Raw genomic sequence first — 22,843 nt, forward strand, 5'->3', positions numbered from 1 at the left:
CCTCAGCAAGTCAATAATTCTGTCCTGGGGATCCATGTTTACCACTTTTATGCATCAAAAGGATGTTCTTACTAAGGCAAACGATCTCTGGTGGGTGGCAGAATCAATTCATCAAAACTTGCGGGTAAAGAGCAGCCATCATCACAAAACCTGGCTCAGCCCTCAGCTGCACCAGGTCCATGCCGTAAACTCTGCTCCTGTTTCCCTGAAGCCGAGCAAAAGTTGGGCTGAAAGGGTTTCCAGCATACTTCAGGATGGCCTTGGGGCTGCGGCAGCACAGCTCAGCTGCAACCAGCTGCTGGCCCAGCGGAGGAGCTGCCTGAACACGACGTGCCGTCACCCATGTGTGAAGGCAGGGACGGGGAACAGGCAGCAGAGAGCCAGCCAGGGCAGCTCTGCTCTGGCCCAGGGCTCCTGTGCGGGAGAACCCTCCGCTACTCTGCAGGGGCAGCACCTTGGCTGCTTTCTGCTGTCTCAGCAGAGAAAGAAACCTACTGCCTGGACCAAAGTCCAAGGATTTAGCCCATAAATCTTAGGGCTTTGATTCATTCCTTTCCTTTTATTTTTTTTTGTTCCTTTGCAGATGTTAACATTTTCCGAGCAGTTATATGCTACCTTGGTGAGGTGCAAAGAAAATAGAAACCATGTCTGAAATTACACAAAGGATAAAGTAAAATAGCGTGCACAGGTTTAGGGTAGCAATCAAGATTAGATAAGGAGCATATGCCCAGTGCTGGAGCTGAGAAATTAGCAGGAATGCAAAAGACATTTTTAGCATGTGTTTCTGATATAAAATCACTTTTTCTCTGAGTGGAAATACCTTGTGCACTAATACTGATGTTTTCTTCCCTGATCCATCAGGTGAAAACATATTGGAAGAGGCAGGATAATACTATTTCACAGCCGGTACAATTTTCTTCTTGCTAGAAACAGATTTATTGTGCCTTCTCAGTCAAAACTGATAGCATCCAGCATACTCCCATTTACCTCTCACTGCTTCTGTCATCTGACATTTTTGTATAAATAGATCATGATTTAAGATTTCAGCAGAAATGAAATCATTTTGCCGGGTAGAGGATGGTAAACTTTGAGGCTGTGCAATCTCGATTATACGAATTTAACATGAAAATACGCCATACATCTAACACTTGCTTCCTTTTTTTTCTAAAATTTAACCATTCAAGAATACAACTACTTTAATCATCCATCATCATTATAATGGTGATGATGAAAAGAAGTATTAGCCATGCTTTTTAGTCAGAAAAGTAAGTTTTAATATGGAAGTACTATAGGAAAATCTAGGATATCAGAAATAAAGGTTTTCATGTTACAATCTGTTAGCTGAAATGTGGCAGTACAGATGTACCCAAGAGTTCAGAGAAATTTGGAATCTCAATAAAGACCTGGGAGTCCCAGTCCCAGTCAGCAGTTTTCACTGGGAATGTTATGGGTTTGCCAGTCAAAGTGACAAGAGCAAAGGTTCTTTTCCACTCTTGAGGGCCTGTACAGAACCGATGGAGATTTTTCACAATATGCTGTAGGAGCCTCATGCTGATGCTGTGGATCCAATAGCCAGGATGCTCTGTCCTTCTGACTCACCCTCCGGAGGAGCCCCAGCCTCCCTCTGTGGGAGTCTGGCAAGATGAGCCGTCTATTTTAGGGACTCAAGTTAAAGCTAAACAAGAGAGAATACTCCTACAGAGACAGCAATTTCTTTCACAAAGAGTGGCTGAACAACCGGACCATTTCTGCAATTATTTCTGCATATTTTCCACTTATACACAGCCTCAGTTGTTCTGCAAATTCCAGTGAGATGTGCAGATAAACACATACGTGTAGACATCCAGCCCAGCCGTGCAGCAGTGAACTACCACTCGGTCAGCCCCATGGCGCTGCTCTCAGACCACTCCTCTCTTCAGATTCCCAGTTTTATGTCTGTATTATGCTTTATGCAAGGAACAAATTACTCCCACAGCGCACGGGCTTCCACAACGCAGTCATTAACCTCACATATGTGATGCTCACCTGATGCTGTTTCCGACTGATCAAAATCTCAGGACCGGGATACGCGACCTCTTCCTTCTCCATTCCCGCTGAAGGGAATCACAATACATTTTTCATAAGGTTACACACTCCCACATTGGGAGGGAAAAATAGATGTCTGCTCTTGTGTGTATGTATCTTATAAAAGAAATTTTTTTGTCAAAGAAGCCCCACAAATTATAGCCTAAGGCATAAAAAAGAGATCTAGATCCCAATTCAGATTTAGATGTGAACACACTGTGATCAAAGATCTGGGAACTAAAGATAATTACACCCTACTGCAATGGTCGTTCTGCTTTAAAAATAAATCAGGCTGGTTAGAATCTTTTCACTGAAAGTATTTCCAAAGCAGAAATGGGAGCTGGATCAAATACAATTTTAGAAAAACCTTATTTTTTAAGTATTAAAAAAGATATTAGAAATTTCCAGGCACAATTTGGATTTTTGTATTAATTATATTTTCACTTGAAACAGAGGCAACACTGACATTTTCTTACCTTTAGAAATCTCCCACCAAACATTTCAAGTGAAAAAATTTTAAGCAGAAAACATTCAGTTAAAAATTTTACAAGAAAAAAAAATACAGCCTCAAAAAAAAAAGCATAACTGCAGAAAATTATGCTCCTAAATTCATAAAAATGGAATTGGCTTTTATTTATAAAAGCATGGGTTTTACGTAGACATCAACCTAGCCCTTAAATGTGTGAGCCCAACATACTGTCACCAGTACAACCGTAACCACAGTCATTGCTGGAGCTGACTGGTGACATACTGGTGTACTGGAGTGTTCATGTCTCAACATGTGAGTTAATGAAATGACTGCTATCATACACAATGCATGTGTCATAAATTAGATGGATGAAAGTGAAAATCCCTTATTACTGTAAGCACAAAATTACGGGGATAAATTTAGAAACTATTTTTGGATTTTCACTATTCCTATGCCATTAATCCCTCTCTCTGCTTCTCCCATTATTACCACAGTAAGTTAAAAAGCCTTTAGCCAGAAGAACTGTCACAAAGAGAGTCCGCTGGTAGCTAATATAAATAATTTGTTTCAATTCTGAGATTAATCAATATATGGCCTAATTTTTGTAGCTGTATTTTCTTCTATATGAACAAAGTGCACAGAATTTCAATGGCCATTTCAGAATCCTTTCTAAAAATTGAACACTAGAGATCATATTTTCCAAACCTGCCCAGTCTGTCTCTTCTAATTAATGATGTGGTGCACTAAAATAGCTTGCTGTGTATTTTGCAAAGTGTTGCTTGAAGTTTGACTTGTATGACTGCCATTGGCTTTCATGGCCGTTGCCATGAAAACTCCAAATCGTTACAAAAAAAATAGATGTCTGTAGAGCAGAATAAAGGCAGGAGTTGCAAATAACATGCCGAGAAATGAATATGCCTAAGTAAGCGTGCCATCACCGCTGTATTCCAAAGATTGCTCCTCCAACCCGAGCTCCATCCACGAAGAGGAGCGGCAGTGATGAGTTCTCGTGCCATTTAATCCTCAGCCCTGAGCTCAGCGGCAGAATTAGCACCGGCACCTTTTGAATCTATTTAGCAGAACGGAGAGCAATGAGTCATTTAGCAGGAGAAAAAAAACTGATCAGCTGAGAAAAGCTTTTGATCACAATCCCTTCTGTGGCCCTTCCCTGGCCGTGATCCACCAGCTTGCCTCAGTGGCCCCTACGAGGCGGTCAGTGGCCCACAGAAGCTGGCAGCTTCCACAAGAGCAACGTGCGACTGCAGATTCTTTTGCTGGTGGATCTCTTCGTAAATGAGTTCTGTTTAAAACCATCCAGCTGCAGAAATTTGGCAAGGGGGCTGCTCCACAGCACAAGCACTAACTCAGTTGTCACTCTGGATACAGGGCTTTTACACAGTGTGACATTCCCACTGATGGATGATGTACCCAAACACCGTGTCTGTGTAATAAATGCATAGGAGTGAGTAAGCACATTTCATTCCCAAACAAAAATCATGCCTAGGAGAACAAGAAATCAACAAACACATTACAGAAGTGAAAGGTCAAGAGAGGGAGCTTTTCTCATTAACTCTTTAACTACTGAGAAGATGAAGAGAGTAGTCACTTAGTCGATGGATGGAGAGCTAAAGGTGTCCGTTGCTGCCTTCCTTCCCATCCATACCAGCATCAAATAACAGGGATTTCTGATACTGCAAAACATTTTATGTCTTAGCACAGACAAGAATCACTGAGGTTGCTACCCCCAGTAATCTGAAAGATTCTTGTCTGTTGGTTATAGCTTTAGCTTCTGCCACTGAGCCAGAGTATACAGCAGAGGTGCAGCAGGATTGCAGGATTTCATTGAGCTGGTGTCTTATGTGAACGGCCCAGAAGGGATGAGAGCATGCTGTGCTGGGTGAGACCTTGCCCATCGCAAGCACTGCATGATCAGTGGCCCCAGCCTGCCTGCTGGTCCCTCCAACCCCCTTAGGGTTTGTTCCACCACCACGGCACATCTATGTCTACCCGTGTGCGATCTGCTACGCCACCGTTTGGGTACTTGCTAGGGAGTCCTGATGTCCTTTTTAGCTTGGGTTACAAGGCAAAGCTTCACATACAGCCAATGACTGCCTCTCTCTTTTCAGACCGAAACGCCCCCGGGGCCTTGGTATGTGAGTTATCTCTGTTTCTGAAACATTCTGCCATATTTACTTCACAGCGGCATAACTTTCCCATAATGTTTCTTCCTGCAGATCACAAAGTGAAGCCTGGCTTTCCACAGCTCTCCTAAATTCCCAGTCACTACAGGCCACCTATCTTTTTCTACCCCTTTTTTCTGTGTGCCATTTCCATGACTTCTTAGGGAGCGGCAAATTCTGTCCCTTCTCTCCATCACCACACGCTCTTCCTCTTCCTCATCCTGCTGGCTGAGGCAGGAATGGAGCAGAAGACCGACAGCAAAGTGAGCGCAGAGCTACTTGTGGCAGAGGAGCAGCCCTTTCTGCAGTGTTCTACGCCCCAGAAAGCTCTCTCCAGCCATCGGGTGGTCCAGGATCCATAATTTGAGAAACACTGACAGGGAGAAACAGGCTCTCTCTGTTCTAGTCCAACACCATTTGGTGTTTTCTCTTACAGGCTGTTCTCTCCACCTCACTGCACAGAGAAAACACCCCAGAGTATCCTGTTCAGAGCCACTTCCTTACCCTACATCCCAGTGGATGCAGCTTCTGAAAGGAAGCAGAGTCGGCAAGGACGGAGTGCTTTTGGGAATCGTTCCCAGCATATGGAGACTGCATTCTGCAGCAAGCGAGGGCAGTTCCCTCAGCAAGTGGAAAATGGGCTTCACCTCCCTGTGGTCTCACTGCGGTTTGCTTCCCTTGCGATATTATTTTTGAATAGCAGGCAGGAGCTCTATGTTTCTTGTTCTGTTTAGTAAATCCAATAACCAAACCTGGCCCACTTCTGGGTGGTCCTTGCGAAATACCAGAAAACCACACCAAGGCCATGTGATATAATAATCATAAGAAATACAGGGATTGCTTTGACAGATACCTCAAAATCCGTTTTTCAAGAAATGGGATGTTTCAACCAACGTGTCCATTCCATTTGGGTTCCCCCCCGCCCATGCCTTTTACTTATTCAGTGCCTTTGTTCTTCATTCTGGTAAGCCAGAGTTACCAGCCTGGAAAATGAAGGCCACTGATGCATGATGTTTGACTTGGTCTTAGGCTGGGAGACGGTACACTACACAAAATGCCTTCCAGGTTAAAGAATTCAGATCTGAATTGCTAGGCAGACTGACTGCTTTCATGACCAAGAATAAGAGATGCAAAAAGCCAACCATTAAAGCCCAAACGTAAGCATGGTTTCCTTTTATTTTCCTGAATACTTTGTGGGTAAAGTTAGTGCTCAAGGACTAATCTCAGCGGAGAGGGCCAGCCTGAACCTTGCCAGGCGGTTCGCCTGCCCACACACCCGCAGCTCTGCCAGCGGACTTCACTTGCAGCAGCCGCCGCCGCCATCCCACCACAGGGCCCCTGCACTCGCTGCTTGCCAACGCGCTTCAGCCATGGCTTTCAGCGGCTGCGGTCCAGCTCTGGCCCTCCTTGCTGGCTTCTGCCCCAGCTCCAGGAGCATCTCTGCCTTCCTACCTCTAAAATTGCTTGTGGAACGTATCAGCCCCTGAGGTAGAGATGAGTGGTGTTAGATGGGCTAACGGAAAGGAAATAATCCCAGTCCTTTCTGACCTGAGCAGATGTGAAACCAGGAGCAGAGGCTGCTCGCAAACTTACTCTGCTGCCTGGTCCTTTGCAGAAGCAAGGGCACAGCGGATCATCAGCCAGTTCATCTCCCTGCACATTGGGGATATCCCTAAACATGCTTAACTCAGAGGGAAAATAAACATTATATTTCATCACTAATGCACTCCTTCCAAGCTACCAACTATTAATGATGTTATACTTAATTAACATTTTTTCATTACAGTTTTTTACAACTGCAGTGTATATGTGCATGGTCATTTCTGGAGAGGAAAGGAAGCCAAGTCTCTTCAGAAGGAGAGGACAGGCTGGCCAGAGACACTGTAGTAAATTCCTGTTCTGATAACAATTAAATTAATAATTATTTGGAGCAGAAAGGCTCTTCCTTCTTAAGGGGCTGATTCAAATCACATTACATCAGATGAACTTCTTTCTTTCCTTCAGTTGCCTGCTCAACAGTGCCTAATTGGGCATCTAAGCTCTTATTTGTCACTGCCCTGATTTAATTAATTGCCATAGGATTAAACATACTGGTTTAATTCATACTCACATTCATATTAATCATTCTTGTCTCTTTTTATAAACACAGTCCCAAATTCAAGTATCATAACTTTACATAGCAAGCATAGCCAAAAATGTGATAAAGGAGAATTTCATGATGAGAGGTTGGACGATACAGACACATAGCCCAGAAACACGACCAAAGCAGAACAGTGTGATTGGTTTTATGTCTTCCTTGCCTCTCCCAGCTGCTGCGATTTGTATGAAATCCGTCTCGAGTCAATGAGATCCCGTGAAGGAAGCAATAAGTTCTGGGGAGAAGCAGTCAGCATTAAAGGGGATACACATTCTCCCCTTCCTTCTGATGTGGATATACATCTGGATAGACAGTCACTGCACTCCTGGATGCCTTGTCATCTCCTCATGATCTGGGAACCCAGCTGCTAAGCTGCACTTACAGAGATGCTCAGAGTTGAACACCCCAACCCTGACGAAATCTTCATCCTGCTGTTACCTGGCTCTTCACAAACCCTCCGGTTTTTCTTTGACATGTTACTTTCTCACAGAGCTCTGCTCTCCCAGCATGTAAATAATGTAAAAAAGACTGCCCCCTTTGTATTCAATTAGTGAGGGAAAATGGCTCTGCGGTTAATGGACCAGGTGGGGACTCAGGAGATCTGAGTTCAGTTCCCAGCGCTGCCACACGCTTCCCATGCAACCTTAGCTTCCCACACAGCCTTGTCGCAGTCCCCCACGCTGAAAGGAGAGTAACAGAGCAAGCGTGATTTCAAACAGCAAGCCCAGGGTGCCAAACCCACCAGTCATCAAATGACCTGGCACCAGTGTGACACCAATACCTTGCTGCTCACACGCGGCTTTGTGCAATCGAGGTCACAGGCTGAGCGTGGTGCCGTCCCTCCTCTTCAGCGGGAAAACTCCACCACAGTATTTCTGACTACAGTGGTTTAGTGTCTATCCCCTTGCACTGCGTCGGACTGAGCTGGCCGGGGTGTGGGGAACCTGAGGACAAGCTGCAATGAAGGGGGCATCACTGCGAAGACAGAGAAAGGTTTGTATAACTGCAAAGGCAAAAGGTCAAATCCTTTATTAAAAAAAAAATCTGTAAACAATTGAAGTAGCCATGAATATGGGAGGTATGAGTGCAGCCATTAATATTTAGGGGAGTGGAGGAAGGAAGACAGAGAGATGAAAGCTGAACACCTTTTTGAACCTCAGCCAAAGCTTTATCAACCATATAACTAAGAGAACATATCCTGCTCAGCAAGACACGTATTCACCCTGTTTCATTACATTCTGTTCTGTCCTCAGTCGTGATGGATCCTGCTGAGACTCGTGTTTAACAGCTCCTTCCTGGAGTGGCTCGAGCAACAACAAGAAAAAAAATATTGTGAAAGTCACACTCCATTGAAATTGCATCCTAAAGGGACCTGGCGAGTGCAGTAATTACCAGAATGACTATGAACACCAGGGCCACACTTGGCTCAGAGACTGCTGTACACGTTGAAATTAAAAAGGACTTTAAGCAGATGCAAGAAAAGTAGAAATGAGGGACCAAAGTGGAGGCACAAGGGCGATTCATCATTCCTGATAAGGAGCCATTAGGCTGGATTTTGATGGCAGCAGAGCCCGGGGAAGCCGGCCTTTCTAAGCTTACAAATGCAGTGTAATCCCCAACTGTTTTCAGATAATGGAAAGCTGCATTAACCTTGTAATGCTTCCCTGGTGACTCTATCGCATTCACCCTCTTACAAGCCTCTCTGCTACTTTTTTTGCATCCTCTAATTTCTCCAGATTCTGATTTCCATCCTCTGGGGCCAATGCAAAATGCCTTCGTACACGAGATCAGAATCCGGGCCCTTGTTATTTCAGCCGGAACAAGATTTCTGGCTTGTTTTAGCCATCAGGATGGCCTTGACATGCTTTGACTTGCCTGCACCAAAAATGTAAACAGCAGCGCTAAGTACAACAATTAACATTGTGTCTCTGCAGATGTTTGTTTCCCTTGAAGGAGCTTGGAATTTGAGTGGGGCAAAGCTGAGTAGGCAGCGAACAGAGGCTAATGCAGTCTGGGGCAAACTTCCCAACTGCAGTTTTATAAACAGCTCAAGCTGCTCCCCTTTCTATCAGTGATGTCACTCCCAACCTTAGAGCAGGCTGCGGCATGGCTATCCATCATCTGCCAGCTGCTATTCCTTCCCCAGCATAGAGCAGGAGGCACATGATGCGCAAAGGCGGCTGGAGTCTTGAGGCCTTTCAGCTTCATGTGAATGGAAGCCAATAAGCTTCAGATTCCCTGGATTTTTCATACAAATTATCTCACCCAAGTCTGCAGATAATGCCGTCTAACAGTCCATAGGTTATAATTTCCAAACAGTAAGATAACCTTCATCATCAAGCAAAGGCAAAAATGCCATTAGCAGATAGAGAGGTGATTTAACTCAACTTAGCCATTTGCTCACAACTCTGAATTTATGTCATCAGCTGTGATGAAACGAGTGTTTTCTTAGATAGATATGGACGACTAACACAGCGCAGAACTCAGCAATCTTCAAAGGACTCTGAGTTTTAAGTTCTCTGGCTAAAGTCAAACATTTGTCTTTCTTATCACTTTCACTCAAAGGATGTATTTTTGCAATATTACATCAGGTTCATTTGCCAACAAAAGAGGCCAAAAGGTGACGTCCAAGAGATGAACGCTGCCTTCACTTACATGACAGTAACCCATCAGCTGCACTGGAATTATTCTTGGTTTGCAGTGCAGGACTTGACAGCAGGACCGTAACACCCTGCTAGAGCATTTCTTACATCACCATTGCAAGAGCTCCCTAAATCCAGCACTTTCCAGCTAAGACATTTCAGATGAGAGCTCACAGTTGAGGTGATCAAACAGCTAGCAAAGATGCAATCAAACAATGAATAACAGTAGGATACTCACCTCGCTTCCCCTGTCCAAAAAAATGTGTTAAGTTAGAATAAGAATAAATGCAAAGTTATTCTGTGTCTAAACCTATTTTGTCTGCAATTACACTCCTTCACAGCATGAGAGCTGGAGGCTTTGGGAACAGGACATAGTCTTAAACAGGTCACCTGCATTTTCTCGTTCTCTTCTCAAATGACAGCGCCTTGGATGCTCTTGGATCCTCCTTTAAACTATTTCTGAGCCAATCTTTTATGATTCCTTGCAGCGCTGCTCTCATCCCTCAACAGGCCATGAAAATCAAAGCAAATTTCATTTGCTTTGGAAGCAGATGCCTTGTGACAAAGCCTCTGTCTGTTTAGCAGCATGGCAGATTCATTCCTCCTGCAGTCAAAAGGTTTTAAGTTTAGTGAGGTCACACAGTCAGAAATTGGCCAATTGAATAGCCAATAACTCAATCACTCTGATGTGATTCCACAGGACAGAGAAGTACCGTCAGCATCAGGTAGAATATTAGAGCATCTCTCATTATTCAAATACACTGAAGCGATTTCCCTGCAGCACATTGTTATGATTATATACACAGCAAATGTTGCTGCATCAGTTCTGCTTTCCTGCAGCCTCCCGTGGGGCTCACAGCAAAAGCAAATGAAGTGAGCGAAGAATGATCGTAGGCACCGGACTCCTTCAGGCGTAGGAAAGGCTGAAAGTGACTTACTGTTTTATGCAATACATGACTACATATCCAGAGCTGGTCATTTGCCACTTTTCCACCAAGATAAACAAAACATGCCTCTACTCAGTGCATGCGATTTTCCACAATGCTATGAACTCTGCAGGTGACAGACAGCCTGGGCAAGGGAACAGAGCCAGCTCTCTGCACACAGGCTGATTGGATTTCAATACACAATTGTGACAGATGTGGATATTTGTCAAAGCTATCTGTGTACTGGAGCATTTGAAATGTTTCTTACCTGAGGCTACCTGCCAGTAACTACTACTATTCTTTTTCAGCTGCAAACACCTTAAAAATGAAGGCAAAGTTTCAACCGAGCCTGATGTTCAAACTCCAGCTCCAGCTTTAAGGTATGTGAAGAATTCAATCAACCTATTCGTGCATCTTGTTGAACGAAGATGAGGTGTTTTTCATGCCTATAGATTCTGTACAGTTGTGTCAAGCTTTTTGCTATATCTAGCCAAAGACTCACCTAAACACAGTGTTCAGTGAGGTTAAGTCATGCTAGTGTCTCCATAGTGACATTAAAGAGAGCAAAATTCTTTGCACCACAAGTAGCCACTTTTGTGGCTTGAGACAGATGGGTCAGCTGGGAATTCCTAGGCAAGGATGACCAGGAGGTTTCTGCACTGAAGAAGCTAAAGAAAACCACCCTAGCACAGTGCATTTAGACATCACTAACACTTGTCAAGTGCATCATTTGAAACAAAAGTAAAAGTAGCTGTAATTCCAGTCTCTGCACTCCCTGACTTCAAAGAGCTTCCAAAGGCAGCTTGAATTCTTCACCCTTTTGCTAGCATGCTCGGAGTGACATTAGAAGCCACTTCTGGCACTGGATGTTATCACATCCCGGTAACTGCAGCCCCCAGCTAGCCACATGTTGGCAGCAGCAGAGGAACGCAGCTGTAAGACTATCTGACACACACCAGGAGAGTTTGCGCAGCCCCACTCTCAACTCCACTACGCAGTGGATATCAGCCCTACACACTAACTATAGACTTGCTGAAACATTATCATACATGAAGGACTAATTAGGTGTTCTGGGCCATTAGCCATCTCTGGACATTGACTGATGAAAAACATAATTAATGGCAGCTTTCATAAACAGACTCCAGAATGAAGAATTAAATTAAAAGGGAAACAGCTGTTGCTAATGGAAATAAGGACCATTTCTTGATTAAAATAGCTGCCTATCTTTCTGTGGGAGTTTTTCCAGAATGGTGGGATAGAAGAGTGTAACAAGATCTGGGAGCAGAGAATCTGCAAAGCTTCCTGCTGAAGAAAACACAACTTCTCTGGCTGATGAGTCACAATGTTTTCCTTTCGCAGACTGGAGTAGGGGAAAGAGCTGTACAATTGCCTTGTTCATCTCGCTGCCAGTCTGAATGGCTTTATAAACCTTGGAGATCAACCCTGACATGAAAGAATCCAGTCCAGCTTTAACATAAGGTAATATTTTGTATTACTTGAACCCATAGATATAGGATGGTCTAGATTTCAAAAGCTACTTGCTAAGGCTCTATGCACTAGTACAGAGCTTACAGTCCAGAAGACAACATCTCCATAAATCTCACTCAAGCACATATATTGATTCTGACATCAGACTGCAGCAATGAATGCACAGCTGAGAACATCTATCAGAGGGAGACTTCCACCCAGAGAAAGCCACTATAGACTCAATAAAAGTTTGCTGACATAAATGAAAGGGTCTGAAAGACAGAAAATGTAAAAATCAATATCTTCGCAGGTCACAAGGCCTTTCCTTCACACTATGATGACTCCGATCCTCTCTGACAAGTAGTACTGCAGGAGGAACCTACAGTGTGGAAGAGCTAACATCCAGATTTTCATAGATACTGAGCAACACAGCTTCATCTGCCTCCTACCATCTTCTGAGTGACAGAAGCCACACACCTGTGGGGTGAGTTTTCTTTCTGAGTCCCTGAAGTCATTTACTTTCACATTTATTTAATTAGCATAAAAATTTTCAATGGGCTTCCAACTGCCGTTGGGACTTGTGTGTCATTAGATGTGGCCTTCTCACGGTTTCACCCTGTGTGTTTCAATGTGTTCTCTCCAGGGCTCACAGACACTTTGGTCTGTCTTCATATAAAGTATTGAATCGTGGGTTTGATTCTCTGGGAGAGCCTGAGCACTGTGTGTTACAGATCAATACTGATACTTAACTGTTGAGCAGCTCTTTGTAGATTTGCACTCTGTTCTGTACCTTGGGCAGGAGGACCTCTGCTCTGCCACACCAACTCCATCAGTCTGGCTCTGCCCTGTTCAAAATGATAGTTCTTCTCCATCACTCTGATGCCTGAGAGCTAAGTCTTGGAAATCCTATGCCCCATGAAGCCCGCTGACAAGGAAATACATGCTCCATCCCACCTGCGCCTTGAGGAATGAAGCCATATGAAAGTCTGCGTTCAGGCTGCATTATCAGATTCAGAGTGGAAACTAAAGAGAGAGAAAGGTCTGAAAGATAAGCTGGCCAGGAATGCCTGTTGCTTTCACCTTTGATCTACGTGGTGCTTTGATGTGGTATTTCAGTCCTTCAGACGAGGTAACTTATCCCAGTCTGCAGCTCAGGGCACCTCCGATGGATATAAATGAGGCAGCAAGCCGTGCTCTTCGGCTCTCACTGAGGCACTGCCAGTTAGCAGCATAATTCAGTCCCAGCTCCCTTTCCATCCCCATTTTTTTCTCTGCTTGCAGAGTCTAGAAGGAAATTCCCTCAAATGAAAACAAGGCACTTGATGTTCATCTAATGGCATTTCAGGGAAAGGAAGCATGAAACCACACAAGTTATTCATCTCCATAAAATGGTTTTATCAGGGGCCCAGAACACAATTCCTTAGCCCGAGGAGCTCTGATCTTCCTTGTGAGATGTAAATGCATCACCATTATGTGCAGAATGGGTGCTGCTTAAGAACCCAGACAGATAGAGAGCAGGCATGTGGGAATTATCAGCGTAAAATATTTGCTTTTAACGATGTGCACACTTCTGCTCCTTTGAGGGAGAACAATATGTGTACTGAATGCTGCAGCACATTCTTCTGGTGATATGGAGATCTTGATCTGCTAATGAGGGCTCAGAATTCAGATGTTATTTGTATCATTGACTCAGCCAAAAGTTCACCTCTCCACTGCTCAGGATCACTCAGTCTCCCTGTGCCAGGGATTTCCCACCTGCAAAACAGAAACAAAGTTAATGTCCATGGCTTCAGCACCTGGGCAATGAGCTGAGCTGGAAAACCTGGGTCCAGACTCCCTAGAGTTTGTCCCTCTCTGCAGTTAAAAGCAACATGGAGTTTATTTTTCTCCTATAAGATTTTCCCAGCTGCTTCTTTCACAATAGCACCACAATGAACTCAAACTCCCGAACCCAGGATGACTGAATTATATGCAAAGGAGCCCAAAACCAGTGCAGGAATGCAAACTTTCTTGCTGGGGGCCTGGGTATATGGCAGAGGGGTTCTGGTGCATCCGGAAGGATCTGTCAGGCTGAGCTACAGCAGCCTGAGGTGGTGGCACTGCAGCCGATCACTGCCTCTCCACTGGAAGCTGCTGTCACAGCCCGACAGCTATCGCAGAAATCACAGCTCGCAGCCACTGCAGTTCACAGTTCATTGCCATAAATTAAATCACCAGCGTAAGGTAATACAGCAGACTGGGAATTGCAGAGGCCGAGGACCTGGCAGACATTTGTGCCCCTCTCCCTTTCCATTATGAAAACAGAGGCTTGTACCTTCGCTGCCCTGGGAAGATTTGGCACAGTTTGTCCGTCGGAGTCCCCAGCAGCTCGCTGGAGGTCATGCAGGAAATGTGTGTCAGCACAGATCATCGTGCAGGGTGTTGGATTTGCATCTCCGGAGGCCCAGGCTAACACTCCCCCACGAGACCAACCTTTTCCTCCGAGCAGGGGCTGGCTGTAAGCGTCAACCCCGAGCCCTTCGGTTACCACCGCTGCTGCCTGCCAGGCGTGCGCCTGTCAAGCTGCCTTGCGAGCGGCTGGCGCGTGTGTTATGAGGAGCATTATTCTGTAGTTGCCTTACTAAAGCCCCGTTGAAAAAACTGTCCCAAAGAACAGAAAGAGAGGTATTAGCTTAAACAAGCACTCCTTAACGTGCACGTGAAACAAGCCCTGGAAAGGGAGCAGAGCTGGAGCTATTCTTACCTGCGGCTTCCTGTGCAGCCTTTAATTGCACATTATTCATTAATCCTTTGTTCTTTCAAGGTGGTTGTGTTACATAAACAACCAGAAATCCTTCTGGATGAGTGTGTGTGTACACATCCACCCCAGGGAGCATCACAGACATGTCGGAGATTCTCATGTCCCTGTGCAAGCGCTGTGCTAGAACTGACAGAGATTAGTATTCATTGTGTGGCTTTGTTGGGCTGTTTTGGAAATTGGTTTTACGAAGTTTTTGGAAATTGGTTTTACAAAGTCCACATGGGAGCCCAAAGAAAATCGCCTAGCTCTTCATTAAGTTAGGAGCAGAGATGCTTTCAGGAGTGGCACTTGGAGAGAGGCAGATATTTGCATGACTGCTCTGAGGTACAGGAGGCATCTCACCGAGGTGTGGTTCATAACCCAGTCCCCGGCAGGAGGGAGATTCCTCCCCTCACCCACCAGCTGTTTGTGTCTGCTGCCACCCCTGTGCGCTTGCTCTGCTGTCAGACCACGCGCGGATTAGATCTGCAGTTCTGGGTCTGCAACTGTTAGGGCTCGCTGCAGTGATACGGTTTCACGGTCGCTCTATAGACAGCATCATTCTGGAGCTGGGGCCATGGAAACAAAAGGAAACTAACCACAGAGCTGCTGGCGAGGGCGAATTTTCTTTGTTTGGGGCTTTGATCTCTGTAATGCAGCTGCAATCTTGCTTAAAAAAAAAAAAAGAGAAATTTTATCTGGAAACAGAAAAGAGGGAGAGAAAGGGGAAGAAGCAAATGCAATAGCACAGAAAGGTGTCCACAGGTCTCTGTTGCCCCTGGACCACAAGTTTAGGAGAATCAAACACAAATGCCGCTCTGTCATCCTTCAGCTCAATAGGAAAGCAGGCGGCTGGTCCTGCAGGGAGGAGGACAGGGCAACTGGCAAGCCGTGCAGCAGGGAGACATTTTGAGCTGGATCTGGAGCCAGACTAACTATTGGCCAAAGTTGTCTCTGATATAACATTGCCAAAAGCAGCTCAGCATTCTTCACCTCCCTTGAGCTTCACCAGGGACAAACCCGGCCAGCCGTGCTCAGCCCAGATAATCCAGCTGTGGTAGGGCCCAGGCTCAGCAAACCAAACGGCCTTGCGGGCACTTGCCAACCTGACACGTCTGAGTTCGCGAACTGCAGATGGTGCTGGCCCGTGTGTTTCATTTTCCCATTTCCCTCGACATCCCTGAGCAAAGCAAGTCAAGCGTGCCTTACCACAGCGCCTGGGAGACCACGGGCAGGAAGGGATCAAATTTTCCAGCTTTGCCTCAAGCGTGTCACCACGTCAGCAGACAACTCCTTCGCCTAATGCCAGTGTATTGTGTGTCACCTCGTATTTCACACGATACAACACAGTCCAGCGATGCAAGTCCCTTCTCCTGCCGGCCGACCAGTATTTATGGAGATAGGAATTACCAGGAAGCCAGGATTTAGGGCACGCAGGGGCTGGTGGTGGCGCAGAGCCCTTGCTACTGGTGGGTGGGATTCCTTTACCTCTCCCTGAACTCCTGCCAGGCCACTCAGCACATCTCCAGCCACAAGAAGTTTGCAGCTGTTTTGGTTTGAAGCACCAGAGGAGGGGGAGAAGTGGAGGAGGCTCTATCAGCTCTTCCCAGGGAATGCAGTTCAGTTCCTCGCACCTCATCTTTGGTCAGGAAACTGAGATGGGGATAAGCAAAGCTGCTGAGCCTACTTAGACAGAATACCTCAATAAAGCATGCGGAGCCAAATTATGTCCCATTAATTTCTCCCAGCCCACCACCTTCTACAGCTATGCTGCAGGGAAAGCAGGTCAGCATTTGGACCATTACCTAAGCCCTCTGCTACTGAACACCCCTTGGCCTCTAATGTGCTCTTGTTCACCATGGTGGGGAAAGCCACAGCTGCTAGTTGGGACAATGGAGCACCAAGAATTGCCCAGATTATTAATAACCCTAAATCCCACCGTGATCTTTATGCTCAGTGTTTCCTGCTGGTTGAGTGCTTCTAATGGCCTCTTCTATAGATTTTAAGGAGGACACAGTGAGCAGAAGCTAGGGTGGACATTCCCATGTGAGGCAAATGGGGTGGCTATGCCAGGATAACCAGCCAGTCTGGACTAGCACAGGCTGGATCCATCCCTCCTTCAGGTACAACAATTTGGGCATGGGTCACTTTCTTTCCTGCAATTCAGCTCAGGGCTCCAAGGATCCCAAAACCTCTATGGTCAATGGTGGATGCACTCCAAGCATGGGAAGATGTGACCACCCCTGTAAAGCACAGCCAAAGGGCACTGGACTGTCTTTTCCAGCAGGGATGCAACAAGCATAGAAGAGTGTAGAGTTGGGGCCATGGCAGCACTGCGGTGGGACATCAAAATAACCCGCTGCCCACTCTGACCACTGCTGCCATTGTTCACTGTGCCCTGGATGATCCCCTTCCAGCAATGGGGGTGAGTGAGGAGTTCAGGGCACAGACGATTGAAGGGGATGTTCACTACCACTGCAAACCAGCTGGAGCCCACAGGCAACAGCTGAAGGGTCCTGGCCTGAAGCCAGCCACTGGGACATCAGTGGGAGGTAAACTGGTTGAGTCTGGGCTGCATGAGTCATCCAATCATGTCTTCAGTGGGATCAAATAAGGACAGCTTGGAAAAAAACTGATTGTCAAAACAGCATCACGCTCCCTTGCCTCAGTTTCTTCATGTATAAACTGGGGACAATGTGACATGTTCCCAAAGGCCTTGCTTTGTGGAGTGGAAGTTCACAGGTGGTGGTAAAAGTGTTCCTAGAGACACTGTAATTCTTTTAGCTGAGCAACAGGAAGAAAAGAGAAAGAAACGAGAGCAGCTCCTTTCCTGGAGCTGCTCTTCTGCTGTTCCCTGCAATCCCTTTGTTTTTATTTCAGACGTATGGTTTGCTGGTTTGGTTTTTTTTAAAAAACAAAAAAAAAAAAAACCAAAAAAAAACCCCTATGATGCTATTTAAGGCAGAAAGGGGATTTCATCATCTCCCCATGGCCATTTTCAGCTGCAGCTCTGACCCCCCCCTCCCCGCCTTGCTCCACTTGGTCTAATAAACTTTTTTTTTTGCTTGGTCTAGTTTCCTTCCTTGCGCTCTTACATCATCTTTGTACTTATCTCAGATTCTAGCATTTCCCATTTCTAAGCACCTCTGAGAATAGCAATAAACACCATGTACGGCAGTATCTTGGCATAATACGTCCGCTGCAAGCAGTAGACATCAGTGACAGAAAACCAGTCTGGAAATCTACGATCCCTTCCTTACAGGATACCCACTTGCTGGCCACTTGGCACCAGTTCATTAAGTAAATCAGTATTTACAATTCCTGATTCTACAGGAAAACCCAGGCCAAAAAGGTGAAGATTTAAGTAGGAACGTGCTCTTATGTGCCCTCTGCTGCTCCCAAATGGCATTGAAATTAGCGGGGTCATTCCTCCTTTCCCTCTTGTTTCAGAATGATTTATGGCTAAACGCTATTCAGTATAAAGCAGAGTCAGACTACTTCTGTGCAAGATAATACTCATTATGCAGACTTTCAGACTAGATTTTTTTTTCACTATTTCATTGATTATTTTTACATTGCAATGTGCAAAAACCTATTCATGTCTTTATTAGCCTGACTTGTTTCCTACGTTTATGAAAAAGATCTTTCTTTGATAACAGTTGTTATTGTCGGAATGAATGTCAGAGTGTGATCTACTGTAATATATCTTTCTGAATTGCCTTCTCTAATTTTATTAGTTGAAAAAAAAACACCACCTAATTTACAGAGATAAAACCTTCTGGAAGTGGAACATTGCCACTAATTAGGATAACAAGAACACAGGTATGAGCTGCTGGGGATACTGGAGTCTACACCTCTTTTTCTAACACAAGCACAGGCATGTTTTTCTGGAACAGTCTTCTTTCTGTTTCTGAAGTTCTGCTGCTTTTGGGGAAACTATTGACATTAATCTCCTTATCCACGGTTCCCTTGGGAAAAATGCTGACCAGGACTCAGCAGCTCCAGATTCAGGTCCTGTGTCTGCTATAAATACCCTATGTGACCTTGAGCAAGCCACTATTGTTCTGTGACTTGGTTTTTCCATCTGTAGAATGGCAGTAATGATGAATCCTGTGTTTTATTGCCAGCTCTTACATTATGCATATCTGCAGGGGAATTGCTCACTGAATCTCTTCATGGCTTGGTTCCTCATCTCTCAAAGAGGAATAATAATACTTCCCTTGTCTACTTATTTTGATTACAATCTCTTCATGTATGCATGGCATGGGACTTTGCCAGCACCACATTTTCCTCCTCTCTTACTCCAGACATGGTACTGTTCGACCCTCGAATGCAGGTCTGTAGACTGGCTTCAAGATAACCTCTCAGCACTCCAGCCTGCCAGCTGCAGCGGCTTCACCTCTCAAGGAAAGCTGCTATATTAGTAACTAAACTGATCAGCTTGCACTAAAGCACATGAGAAGCACTCACAGAGCACACTGTGCTAGCTAAATTGCAGAGTAACATCATTGCTATGGTCAATAGCAAACAGCTAGGGGACAGACACATTTTGAATTCACACTGCTTTTGCTGTGGAAGAACATCTAACCACTGCTGTACATCCAGCTCCAAAACTTCTGCTCAGCTAAACCATACATTCATGGCAGGTAGGTATCCCATCTTGAGCTAAAATCTTTGTATATATATCTTATGAGAAAGAGACTGGTGACAAATTTTTACATTTGATACATCAATTTAAATACAGAATATCTTCACAGGACTACTGGAGAGGTAATTAGGATAAGCAGAGATATAAATGCCTACAATATTTTATCTTTGCTGCAAAGGTGACCTAAAACCATGGTGACACAGAAGATTTAATATAGTGCCCAGCTGAGGAAAGGAATTTTGCGCAATATTAGGTGACAAACTTGTTCCATTGTTTAAGTACCATAGGAACTATTAGCCTGTCACGAGACCAGGGTACAAGCTCGTAGACTGTAACTGACATCTGCCTTTGAACAAGGCTGCCTGTCTCATTACGTGTGTGAAGTATGCCTGTAAACACCAAAATTTTGCAGCTGAATTTTATTTTAAAATTCCTCCCACCCTCCCCAGACACAGCAGTCTTCACTGCCTACCCAGCTTGAAGTAAAACCTGATTCAACCTGGATTGATTGCATTTCACTAGCAGGGGAGGAGTATGGATGAAAATTTGCCGAACTGATTCTACCATTTTCCAGTGTGCAGAGGAGCAGCGGAAATCAAGGCAAAATTTGAGTGCAGAGCAAGAGGACAGAGCCCGCTTTGAGATGTGAATTTCCTTCTCTTTATAATTTGAACATCTATTACCTAGGGTCTCTGCATGACCAACTTATTATTCTTTTTCAGATGTTCTTCTCTAGTTCATTAGATTCTTCAATCTGCTGTTAAAATTCTGATAAAGTTAGATCAATATGAAAAGATAGAGATAGTTTTCCAGGAGGAGTATGTAATGCCAACAGTTTGAAGCCAGAGAAAGTAACCGAGCTCCTTTGTATTTCCAGTGGGTGCATTTAGATTATAGCTCATCAAAATAAAGAAATTATGGGCAAGTATGGCTAATTTTCTCTTAACAGAGTTGGAATGCCAAGACCTGGTTAAGAAACCAAGAGACTGAATTTTAAAAATAGCTTAGACGATTCCTGGGGACATCTCGCTGCCTTGCAGCACCACCTACAGAGAGGCTGTCAGAATCACACCCACTGCCAAAACCCGGGAAACCCCCCAGTTCGCCGGCCCAACAAATCCTGGGTCAGTGATTAACACGCTCTGCAAACTGCGAGTTCGACAACCCTGAAAGCCTGACAATCTTCTGCTACAGGATAAAGGCAAGAATATGGTCTATTTTTCCAAGAGCCTCTCAATTCCCATGCAGGAAAAGCACGTCTAGCAATGACAGAGATAACCCAGCCACTTGGCTGATCTCTTCCTTAGAAACTTTCCTGCGGAAGAACTTTTCTGGCAGCCAAGTGTCCCAGCTGCAAAAGGATGGTGGGATTTTCCAGGGCAAAATGCACTTAATGGTCCATTAATCCTACCTTTGGCACAAGCCAATTGTTCAGGCTTCAAAAGACTGCAATATTTCACCTATTCTGTGTATCTGCTCAATTTCACAAGATAAAATGTCGTGGGGATTGACCTTCATCTGATCACCGAAGCATAAGGTCTGTTTGCCCTTGACTTAGCCTGGGTAGCTAAAGCGTGGTGATACAGGGACTGGACTGCAAGAAAGGAGGTTGCAAGCACAGTTTTAAAGCTGGATTTTGAAATATGGCTCTGATTATCTTCCAATTAAAAAAAAAAATAAAAAAGCATAGCTATTTGCCTCAAAATAAAATGTTCTTCTGAAACATGGAGTATTTTTGTCTTCCTCCAGAAGCCTGATCCAAATGCCACAGTAGTAACTGGAAAGTTCCCACCATTTTGGATCGGGCCCTGGCTGTGGGAGGCGGTGGGTGCAGGAATGTGCGAGTGCAGGCAGCGTTGCTATCTCGTTGCTCGTTAAGAACAGCAGAAAAGAATAGGCGTTGAAAAAGCAGGTAAGAGGGCAAAGGAACCTATGGCAGTGAGCTTTAGCACCAAGAAGCAACAGTCAAAAATATTAACAGTATATGCTTAGAAAGATTTATTTAGGGATATGTGCTGTCTTAGGAGGGGAAAATATGATCCTTTCAATAAACGGATCCAGTGCTGCCTTATAATGTGTTTGTTTGCCCTTGCCATGCCTGTAGGAAAGATATACCAGGACTCATTCCTCTGATGGCTGAATGTTTTCTTCTAATTTCCAGCCTACATTTATTCACTACCAGAGAGAGCAGATCTATTAACTTTTCTCTGTTTAGAAAATTAGTTACCTTACAAAGTCATCAGGTTAGACTAGCACTATGCATCTTCAGTAAACTCTGTTGTGTTTTAGACCATTTCTATCTGCCATCATCTGGTATTATTCTTTCCTGCTAAATTTATCCAAAGTCTTGTATTTTATTTGGATCAGACTTCAATAATTTTTCCTCTTTTTAAATACTGGAACAATTTTTCATGCTTTCAAATTGTGTTGCGTTGTCCTGCGGTGATGCTGTTACACAGCCAGATATAATCTTGATAGGCCACTGCTGTTAAATGTTTGGGTCAGAAATTAGAATATTTCAGTGGAAAGAGACCTACAACAATAATCTAGTCCAAATTATCATCACATTATTATCTTTATGATTTGTTCCACTTGGATGAAATTATTTCTATCTCCATGCATTCATTTCCTCTGTGTACATTTCCACTGCATCCTATGCATTTGTTTGTGTCCTGCCTCTCCCCCTTTCATCACCCCTGCCTCTTGTCTCCTTCCCCTCCTGCTATGTATGCCTGAAGAAAATTTTGCTATTTGTTTTAATTTCCTTTGCGAGGTCTAACTCAGCTTTACTTCTGGCACATTTCCCTTTATGCCTACACTTCCTAACTTCTAAGACATAGTTTTCTTTGATTAATCCTTTTTTCCATTCCTTCTACTCCCTTTGCTTATTCCTAATATCCACTTTGAAGTGGTTATTCACTGAGTTAAATCTGGACCCCTTCCTTGCAGAATTTTATCCCTCTGTGTATGAGTCTTGAATACTTTTTATAGCCTCTGCTTAAATTCCAACCCTGCCCAGCATTCAAACCTTTTTAGCTGTCAAAAATCAGGAAGCAGGAGATGTTAACTGCTGGTGTGTACCAACTTCCACCACATAGGCTTCCCATTGGGTTCATGTTCGCCATCCCATCGTGTGAGATATTCCAACCAGTTTTCCCTGCGTACACATCCCAACCTGAAAGATCATGGGGAGACTGCCGACAGCAGGAGAAATTCCTCTCACCCTACAGCCACAGCAGCAGTGCCAAGAGAAGGCTGGAAGACCATTAGCTGAAACTGTTCTCATAGAATAAAAAATTGTTACAGTAGATTAAAAATTAGCATGAAGAAATGAAGTACATACATATATTTTTAAAGCCTCTGTCAGGCAGCCAAAATGAAAGCAGATTTCACCAGACCACGAAAAATGAAACGTGTGCGTTAGTCCTCATACGACTGGAGCTTATTTCCTTGCTAAATTCCAAGTTTCGAGTCTCTCCCGCTGAGGCAGAAGGGCTGCTCAAGAAAACTCCCCAAATGTCTTATAATAGC

This window comes from Chlamydotis macqueenii, chromosome 16, assembly GCF_036417535.1.
Source record: "Chlamydotis macqueenii isolate bChlMac1 chromosome 16, bChlMac1.mat, whole genome shotgun sequence".
In the NCBI taxonomy this organism is placed as follows: Eukaryota; Metazoa; Chordata; class Aves; order Otidiformes; family Otididae; genus Chlamydotis; species Chlamydotis macqueenii.